Below are 9,434 nucleotides of genomic sequence, written 5' to 3'. Positions count from 1 at the left end.
CAAATGGAGTGTCCCACAATAGATTGTGACCTTTTAACCCAAACCACTTATAATTTGGGGTTACTTGAAATTTGAACACTCCATCATAGTAATTTAAAATTTCAATTGTGGTGATATTGTATTGGGACGAGAGTTCGGCCCTTAATTGCATCAGACCATAGGCTGGATTTTATAAATAAGATGAGTGTTTTAAAAAAATTTGTTCTTGGGATCTAGGCGACATTGGCGAGGCAGAATTAACTGCACATACTTTGTTGACTCGAGGGCAGCAATCCCAAAATAATCCCACTGCCCCGCTCTCTCCCCATAGCCCTGTATTAATCCCAAACTAGTCCCATTGCCCCGCTCTCTCCCCATAGTCCTGTATCAATCCCAAAATAATCCCACTGCCCCGCTCTCTCCCTACAGCCCTGTATTAATCCCAAACTAGTCCCACTGCCCCGCTCTCTCCCCATAGTCCTGTATCAATCCCAAACTAATCCCACTGCCCTGCTCTCTCCCTACAGTCCTGTATCAATCCCAAACTAATCCTACTGCCCCGCTCTCTCCCTACAGTCCTGTATCAATCCCAAAATAATCCCACTGCCCTGCTCTCTCCCTACAGTCCTGTATCAATCCCAAACTAATCCTACTGCCCCGCTCTCTCCCTACAGTCCTGTATCAATCCCAAAATAATCCCACTGCCCTGCTCTCTCCCTACAGTCCTGTATCAATCCCAAAATAATCCCACTGTCCCGCTCTCTCCCGTAGCCCTGTATCAATCCCAAACTAATCCCAAACTAATCCCACTGCCCCGCTCTCTCCCTACAGTCCTGTATCAATCCCAAAATAATCCCACTGCCCCGCTCTCTCCCCATAGCCCTGTATCAATCCCAAACTAATCCCACTGCCCCGCTCTCTCCCCATAGTCCTGTACCAATCCCAAACGAGTCCCACTGCCCTGCTCTCTCCCCATAGCCCTGTATCAATCCCAAACTAATCCCAAACTAATCCCACTGCCCTGCTCTCTCCCTACAGTCCTGTATCAATCCCAAAATAATCCCACTGCCCCGCTCTCTCCCCATAGCCCTGTATCAATCCCAAACTAATCCCACTGCCCTGCTCTCTCCCCATAGCCCTGTATCAATCCCAAACTAATCCCACTGCCCCACTCTCTCCCCATAGTCCTGTATCAATCCCAAACTAATCCTACTGCCCCGCTCTCTCCCTACAGTCCTGTATCAATCCCAAACTAATCCCACTGCCCTGCTCTCTCCCTACAGTCCTGTATCAATCCCAAAATAATCCCACTGTCCCGCTCTCTCCCCGTAGCCCTGTATCAATCCCAAACTATTCCCAAACTAATCCCACTGCCCTGCTCTCTCCCTACAGTCCTGTATCAATCCCAAAATAATCCCACTGTCTCGCTCTCTCCCCGTAGCCCTGTATCAATCCCAAACTAATCCCAAACTAATCCCACTGCCCTGCTCTCTCCCTACAGTCCTGTATCAATCCCAAAATAATCCCACTGTCCCGCTCTCTCCCCGTAGCCCTGTATCAATCCCAAACTAATCCCAAACTAATCCCACTGTCCTGCTCTCTCCCTACAGTCCTGTATCAATCCCAAAATAATCCCACTGCCCCGCTCTCTCCCTACAGTCCTGTATCAATCCCAAAATAATCCCACTGCCCCGCTCTCTCCCTACAGTCCTGTATCAATCCCAAAATAATCCCACTGCCCCGCTCTCTCCCCATAGCCCTGTATCAATCCCAAACTAATCCCACTGCCCCGCTCTCTCCCTACAGTCCTGTATCAATCCCAAAATAATCCCACTGCCCCGCTCTCTCCCTACAGTCCTGTATCAATCCCAAAATAATCCCACTGCCCCGCTCTCTCCCCATAGCCCTGTATCAATCCCAAAATAATCCCACTGCCCCACTCTCTCCCCATAGTCCTGTATCAATCCCAAAATAATCCCACTGCCCCGCTCTCTCCCCACAGTCCTGTATCAATCCCAAACTAATCCCACTGCCCCGCTCTCTCCCCATAGCCCTGTATCAATCCCAAAATAATCCCACTGCCCCACTCTCTCCCCATAGTCCTGTATCAATCCCAAAATAATCCCACTGCCCTGCTCTCTCCCCACAGTCCTGTATCAATCCCAAACTAATCCCACTGCCCCACTCTTTCCCAATAGCCCTCTTTCATTTCCTGCTTGAAATGTTTATCCAATTTTCCTATAAAAGTTACAATAGTTTCTGCCTCAACCTCTCCCTGTGGTAAAACATACCACCCTCCAACAACCCTCTGGGTAAAGAAATTTCTCCAAACCTCTCTCCTCAAACTATGACTGGTTCCAATAACTTTGTTGTTACCAACGTTGCCTGCTCTCTCCCACTGTCACGCTGGCCATGGTTAGTTTACTCAATGTAGACATGAGCTTGGTGAGACTGAGACCAATTGCAGGATTCTGACTGCTACCCCACCTAACTCCACATGTACTCCGGATTGGACCTGCAAACAGTCCAGTTCTGTATGACTCAGTGCCTCACAGGAGATGCATTCAACCAACAGCGGAGCCTCTAACAAAGGAAATAAAGTAGATGTTTTGCCAAAACTGTTAAGTCAACATCACCCAACACAAAGAAAGAAAGAAAGAACTTTCATTTCTATATCGCCTGTCAGGATTTCAGGACATCCCAAAGAACTTTACAACCAATGAAGTACTTTTTGAAGTGTAGTCACTGTTGTAATGTAGGAAACGCGGCAGCTAATTTGAGCACAGCAAGATCCCATAATGAGCATTGTCTGTTTTTAGTGATGTTGGTTGAGGGATAAATATTGGCCCAGGACAATGGGGAGAACTCCCCCGCTCTTCTTCAAAATAGTGGCCATGGGATCTTTTACGTCCACCTGAGAGGGCACGCTGGGCCTCAGTTTAACGTCTCATCCAAAAGACAGTCCAATTGGGCCGTGTAGCGCCCGTTATTTTGGCGCTACGGGGCCCCTCCGACATCCAAGATGGCGTCTTGGATGCGCACGCACGTTTCCTGCGTGACGTGCGCCAGACGCCATCTTGGTACAGCGCTAACCCCGAACGCTGGAAGCATGTAAAGTAGGGAGAAAATTGCTGCAATCAGTGTGCAAAGCCAATTTAAAGTGATACACACAATTTTGGACCTTAACACTCAACTCAACGCACAGTCTTATCCCCGACCATCTAAACGTTTCTAACAGTGCCTGAAGGACCCCCCACCGGCACTATTTAAAGGGGCCATGCAGGTGTTGCAGGTTAGTTGCTGGATTATTGCTTCTGGCTGCTGGAGGAGTAGGAAGTGTTTTTTTTGAAGCTCCCTGTTCTTATTCAGAGTTCCTACACTACTTTTGAGAGTACTTTGGCAGGTATTGCCTTACGGGTCAGGAAACTACAACCCTGGTTGAACAACATTCCTGCCAACCATGGGCGGTCTGCTCGGGCTCCCGCTGGGCATTGAGCATGACTGGGAACATGCAGAGAGACTACGCCCAGCAGGTCAAGCTGCGAGGAGACGGAGGACGAGGAGGCGCAGGGCAATGAGCAGGAAGCCTTACCCAATGAGGGCCTTTAGGGATCAATTCTCTTAACTCAACATGACCGAGGAGGATTGCATCCAACGCCGAGATCTGTCACCTGGTGCGGCCACAACTGTAGCCTCAGAGCAGGGCGAGGACAGCATTGCCTGTGGCTGTGAAGGTCACCATGGCGCTGAATTTCTACGGCTCAGGAGCGTTTCAGGCCACTGCTGGCGACATGTGCAACATCTGGCAGTATGCAGTGCGCTGCTGCATGAGGGAGGTCACAGACGCACTGCACCAGATGAGGAACAGGTTCATCATCTTCCCTCTCGACAGAGACAAGCAGAACGAGTGAGCACGGGGGTTCGCCCACATTGCTGGCTTCCCCATGGTGCAGGGTGCCACGGACTGCACACATATTGCCCTGTGTGCCCCACACATCAACTCGGCTCTCTTCGTCAACCGAGAGGACTTCCACTCCCTCAACATGCAGCTGGTGTGTGACCACAGGCATCACATCTTAGAGTCGATGCCCGCCACCCTGGGAGTAGTCACGATGCCTTCGTCATGCGGCAGTCCAACGTGCCAGCTATCTTTCACCCGAGTCGGCAAGTCAAAGGCTGGCGACTGGGCGACAAGGGCTATCCCCTCATGCCTTGGCTCATGACACCGGTCAGGAACCCACACACACGTGCACAGCAGGCCGATAATGAGAGCCGTGCTGCCACACGCAACATCGTGGAGCACACCATAGGCCTCCTCAAACAACGCTTCCGCTGCCTGGTCCGGTCTGGAGGAGCCCTGCAGTACTCCCCTGAGCGGGTGGGCAGATTCGTGGTGGTCTGCTGCATGCTGCACAACCTCGCCATCATGAGGGACCAGCCTTTGCCACCAATGACTGCAGAAGATCCTGAGCCAGAGGTGGAGGCGGAGGAGGAGGAGGTGGAAGAGGCGGAGGAGCAGGAGGAGGAGGAGGTGGAGCCGGAAGAGGAGGTGGAGGAAGATGCAGGGGTGCAGCAGGAACCACACGCCTTGTCTGCAAGGGCTCTGTGTGCTCGCCTGATCCGTGCCCGCTATCAATAATGTGAACTACATCCCCCAATTCACCAACAGTCCTACATTCCCCACCTTTCCCCTCCCACAAGACAATCAAATCGCCCTCCATCAGATTACACATTGGTGTCCCTCTCAGCTCATCGCATGAATAAAAACCACCACCAAATGCCAAATCAAACTCTCGTTTATGGATTAATAAATGAAACTATGCAAATATAACAGAACTATTCCCCCTTGTGCATTCCCTTAGTGCCTGTTGTCCGTGTGCCTTTACCTCTCCTAGTGCTCCTACGAGGTGCTTCCCCATTGGCTGGAGCATGGGTGGTGGGAGGCTGCTGGCCTTCAATGGAGGAACGTCCAGATGGCCTTAGAGGACGACCTCGAGCAGCTCTGGGCCAGGAGGGCCCGGCTTCAGACTGCACCATCTCAGCCTGGGCTGCAGCAGTCTGGCCTGGCTGGCCGACAGGCAACAACAGGGGCACTGGCGGAGTGGCAGGTGTGGGAGCAGGAAGGCTGTCGTCCAGAGAGAGGACAGCAGGTCCGACTGCCTTGGCGCCACTGCCACTCTCCCGGGGCGGCGTCTCCGCAATCCTGGTGATCGGCTGGAGAATGGATTGCTGGAGTGCTGTGACGCCCTGGAAGCCCCATTCCACAGTGGTCCCCAGAGCCACGATAGCAGCAGACTGAGCTTCCATTGCAGCAGTCTGAGCTTCCAAGGCAGCAGTCAGACCTTGGATGGCAGATGTTTGTGCTGCAATGGAAGCTGTGACATCGGTTATCAGACGCTGCATCATGGTGGGTTCCACAGGCATGTTGGAAAGGATGGGCTCCAAGCTCTGCGCAAAGCCCTGCGCCAAGTTGGAGCTGGACTCGTCCATGCCCCTTCTCATTGTCCACAGGCTTTCTGTCAGGCTTTCCAGTGTCCCAAGCATTTGTTGGTGTACGCCCATCAGCCGTCTTCTGTGGCCTGGCCCATCGAAGTCCTCATCTGACTCCTCTGCAGCAGAACTAGTGAGTGACCTCGCCCTCCGGCGAGCTGGCACCTGTGGTATCCATTCCCTCCGCCCCGACTCCTGCCCACTTGTGCTCGGTGTCTCACCACGTGCCGATCCCTCCTCTAACCCGGCCTCTAAAGGACGCACAGTGTCAGTCTCTGAGCTAGTGGAAGCAAGTGTCAGATCGAGTGACGGTGTGGCTTCAGTGTCCTCCTCCTCCACCTCCTCCTCCACCTCCTCCTCCTCCTCAGGTACCGCCACATATTCTCGGGTATCTGCAATGACAAAGGGAAACAGGTTGAGTTGTGGAGTGGGGAGAGGAGCAAGTAAGAGGTGTGTGCTGACAGCGTGCGCAGCACGTGAGTCAGAAAAGATTATGGGAGGAGGGAGATGTGGAAAAGGAGAAGGATCATTGGATATGCAGAGACCCCCTTGACCAGGACCTCCAGCGCGGCACATTGTAACGGCTGCAGTGACGGCCCGCCCAATGATCCTGAGCACCGTCACCTCTATGGGGGGGTGAGGACGTGCAGACGTGCCCGTCCACCCTCAGGTCCCTCCTGCTGGCGGGTGTTATGCGCCACCTTCTCCTGCAAGGCAGAGGACAGTGTGTCAGTGAGTGTCCTGCAAGGCGTGTGGGTGATGTGCCTGTCATGGTCGAATAGCTGCCAGTTTGTGTGACTTGAGTGGTGGTATTATGTCCGTGTGAGATGCAGCATTGTGTATCGATGGGCAGTGTTTGTTGGTGGGTGGGTGGGTGACGGGAGGTGTCGTGCATGGAGTATTGGTGCAGTTGGTTGGATGTGCCACTTGACACTTACATTCACTCACCTTGACCACTCGTGTCAAATCATTAAATTTCTTGTGGCACTGCCCCCACGGGCGTGCTGCAATGCTCCTCGCATTCACCTCCTGTGCCACGGCCTGCCAATGCCTATGCAGCTGTAGTCTAGACGGTCTCCGGCCACCCTGTGGGTACATGGCTGCCCTCCTCTGGTCCACCCCCAGGGCCTCCAGAGCATCGTCGGAGAATCTTGGCGCCCGCTCTCTTGCTGGTGCAGCTACTCGCGATGTCATTCTCTCTTCTCCTCCTTGGCTGTGTATCTGTCATTGGAAATGTGTCTGCACCTTTAAGTAGTGCAGGCAGCTGATGACGTGCGCTGGCCACGCCCCATTGTCAACTTCCCCATTCTCCGTGCAGCCTCTCAGCAGCGAGGGCTGCGCTTGCTGCACGGAGGTTTCAGGGTAAGTAGCAGACAGCACGAAGTTCACACACTGCGGAGGGTCCGTTCGGTGCGGGGTCCATCGCTCAGAACCGACCCTCATCCAATTTATCCCCCAGCACCTCCGACAGTGCAGCACTCCCTCAGTACTGACCCTCCGACAGTGCAGCACTCCCTCAGTACTGACCCTCCGACAGTGCAGCACTCCCTCAGTACTGACCCTCCGACAGTGCAGCACTCCCTCAGTACTGACCCTCCGACAGTGCAGCGCTCCCTCAGTACTGACCCTCCGACAGTGCAGCGCTCCCTCAGTACTGACCCTCCGACAGCGCAGCGCTCCCTCAGTACTGACCCTCCAACGGTGCAGCGCTCCCTCAGTACTGACCCTCCGACAGTGCAGCGCTCCCTCAGTACTGACCCTCCGACAGTGCAGCGCTCCCTCAGTACTGACCCTCCGACAGTGCAGCGCTCCCTCAGTACTGACCCTCCGACAGTGAAGCACTCCCTCAGTACTGACCCTCCGACAGTGAAGCACTCCCTCAGTACTGACCCTCCGACAGTGCAGCACTCCCTCAGTACTGACTCTCCAATAGTGCAGTACACCCTCAGCACTGACCCTCCGACAGTGCAGCACTCCCTCAGTACTGACCCTCCGACAGTGCAGCTCTCCCTCAGAACTGACCCTCCGACAGTGCAGCGCTCCCTCAGTACTGACCCTCCGACAGTGCAGCGCTCCCTCAGAACTGACCCTCCGACAGTGCAGCGCTCCCTCAGCACTGACCCTCCGACAGTGCAGCACTCCCTCAGAACTGACCCTCCGACAGTGCAGCACTCCCTCAGCACTGACCCTCCGACAGTGCAGCGCTCCCTCAGCACTGACACTCCGACAGTGCAGCACTCCCTCAGTACTGACCCTCCGACAGTGCAGCGCTCCCTCAGCACTGACCCTCCGACAGTGCAGCACTCCCTCAGTACTGACCCTCCGACAGTGCAGCGCTCCCTCAGTACTGACCCTCCGACAGTGCAGCACTCCCTCAGTACTGACCCTCCGACAGTGCAGCGCTCCCTCAGTACTGACCCTCCGACAGTGCAGCACTCCCTCAGTACTGACTCTCCAATAGTGCAGCACACCCTCAGCACTGACCCTCCGACAGTGCAGCACTTCCTCAGTACTGACCCTCCGACAGTGCAGCACTGACCCTCCAACAGTGCAGCACACCCTCAGCACTGACCCTCCGACAGTGCAGCACTCCCTCAGTACTGACCCTCCGACAGTGCAGCACACCCTCAGCACTGACCCTCCGACAGTGCAGCGCTCCCTCAGCACTGACCCTCCGACAGTGCAGCGCTCCCTCAGAACTGCACAGAAGCATCAGCCTGGATTATGGGCTCAAGTCTCTGAAGTGGGACTTGAATCTATGACCTTCTGACTCTCGCCACTGAGCCACGGCTAACATCCAACTAAAGGCGTAGAATAGAAAAGCAATGAAGTTATGCTAAACCTTTATAAATCACTGGTTGGGCCTCAGCTGGAGTATTGTGTTCAATTCTGGGCACCACACTTTAGGAAGGATGTGAAGGCCTTGGAGAGGGTGCAGAGGAGATTTACCAGAATGGTACCAGGGATGAGGGACTTCAGTTACATGGAGAGACTGGAGAAGCTGGGATTGTTCTCCTTAGAACAGAGAAGGTTAAGGGGAGATTTGATAGAGGTGTTCAAAATGTTGAAGGGTTTTGTTAGAGTAAATAAGGAGAAACTGTTTCCAGTGGAGGGAGGGTCAGTAATCAGAGGACACAGATTTAAGGTGATTGGCAAAAGAACCAGAGGGGAGATGGGGTGAATGTTTTTAACGCAGCGAGTTGTTATGATCTGGAATGCGCTGCCTGAAAGGGCGGTGGAAGCAGATTCAATAATAACTTTCAAAAGGGAATTGAATAAATACTTAAGGGGAGGAATTTGCAGGGCTGTGGGGAAAGAGCAGGGGGAGTGGTACTAATTGGTTGGCTCTTTCAAAGGCACAACGGGCCGAATGGCCTCTTTCTGTGCTGTTTCATTCTATGATTCTCTGCGGGTAATGAGTTAAATACTCTGCATATTGATTCAAAAACAGTGCACAGAAGCAAGGGCTACACAAAACTATCAAAGCTGGCCGAGCTGAGGCCAGCTAGCCAGCACTGAACAGGAATGGAATCTGGGACCTGGTTTGACCCTCTTATTCCGAACCCCAGGTGATGCATTGCCTGAGTGAGCTGACATTGGCGGGAGGGGAAGGGGGCGGCTTCCTCCTTTATCAAAAATCGAAACTTTTACCGAGCTTTCGGGGCAAAAATAGAACCACTTTGAGAACTATTTGCCCAGCAGAATTTCGGAGAGAAATGGAAAGTTTCTCTTCTGTTATTTTTGGACCCAGTACAGAGACGGTGTTATAGAGAACTCGCAGTCTAGCCTACACTCCACACCGTGTGCTTTTTTCCCAAAAGTTTTACTTGCAAAGTTCCTCCCCCCCCCCCCCGAAAATGCTGAATCTCGGTGGGGTACAAGGTTCTTTGATAATTGGTCCATTATGTCAATCTCTGTGTGTGTGTATGTGTGTGTCTGTCTGTGTTTGTGTGTGTGTTTGTGTG

This window comes from Heptranchias perlo, chromosome 13, assembly GCF_035084215.1.
Source record: "Heptranchias perlo isolate sHepPer1 chromosome 13, sHepPer1.hap1, whole genome shotgun sequence".
Lineage (NCBI taxonomy): Eukaryota > Metazoa > Chordata > Chondrichthyes > Hexanchiformes > Hexanchidae > Heptranchias > Heptranchias perlo.
Note: the sequence above shows the minus strand (reverse complement) of the source record.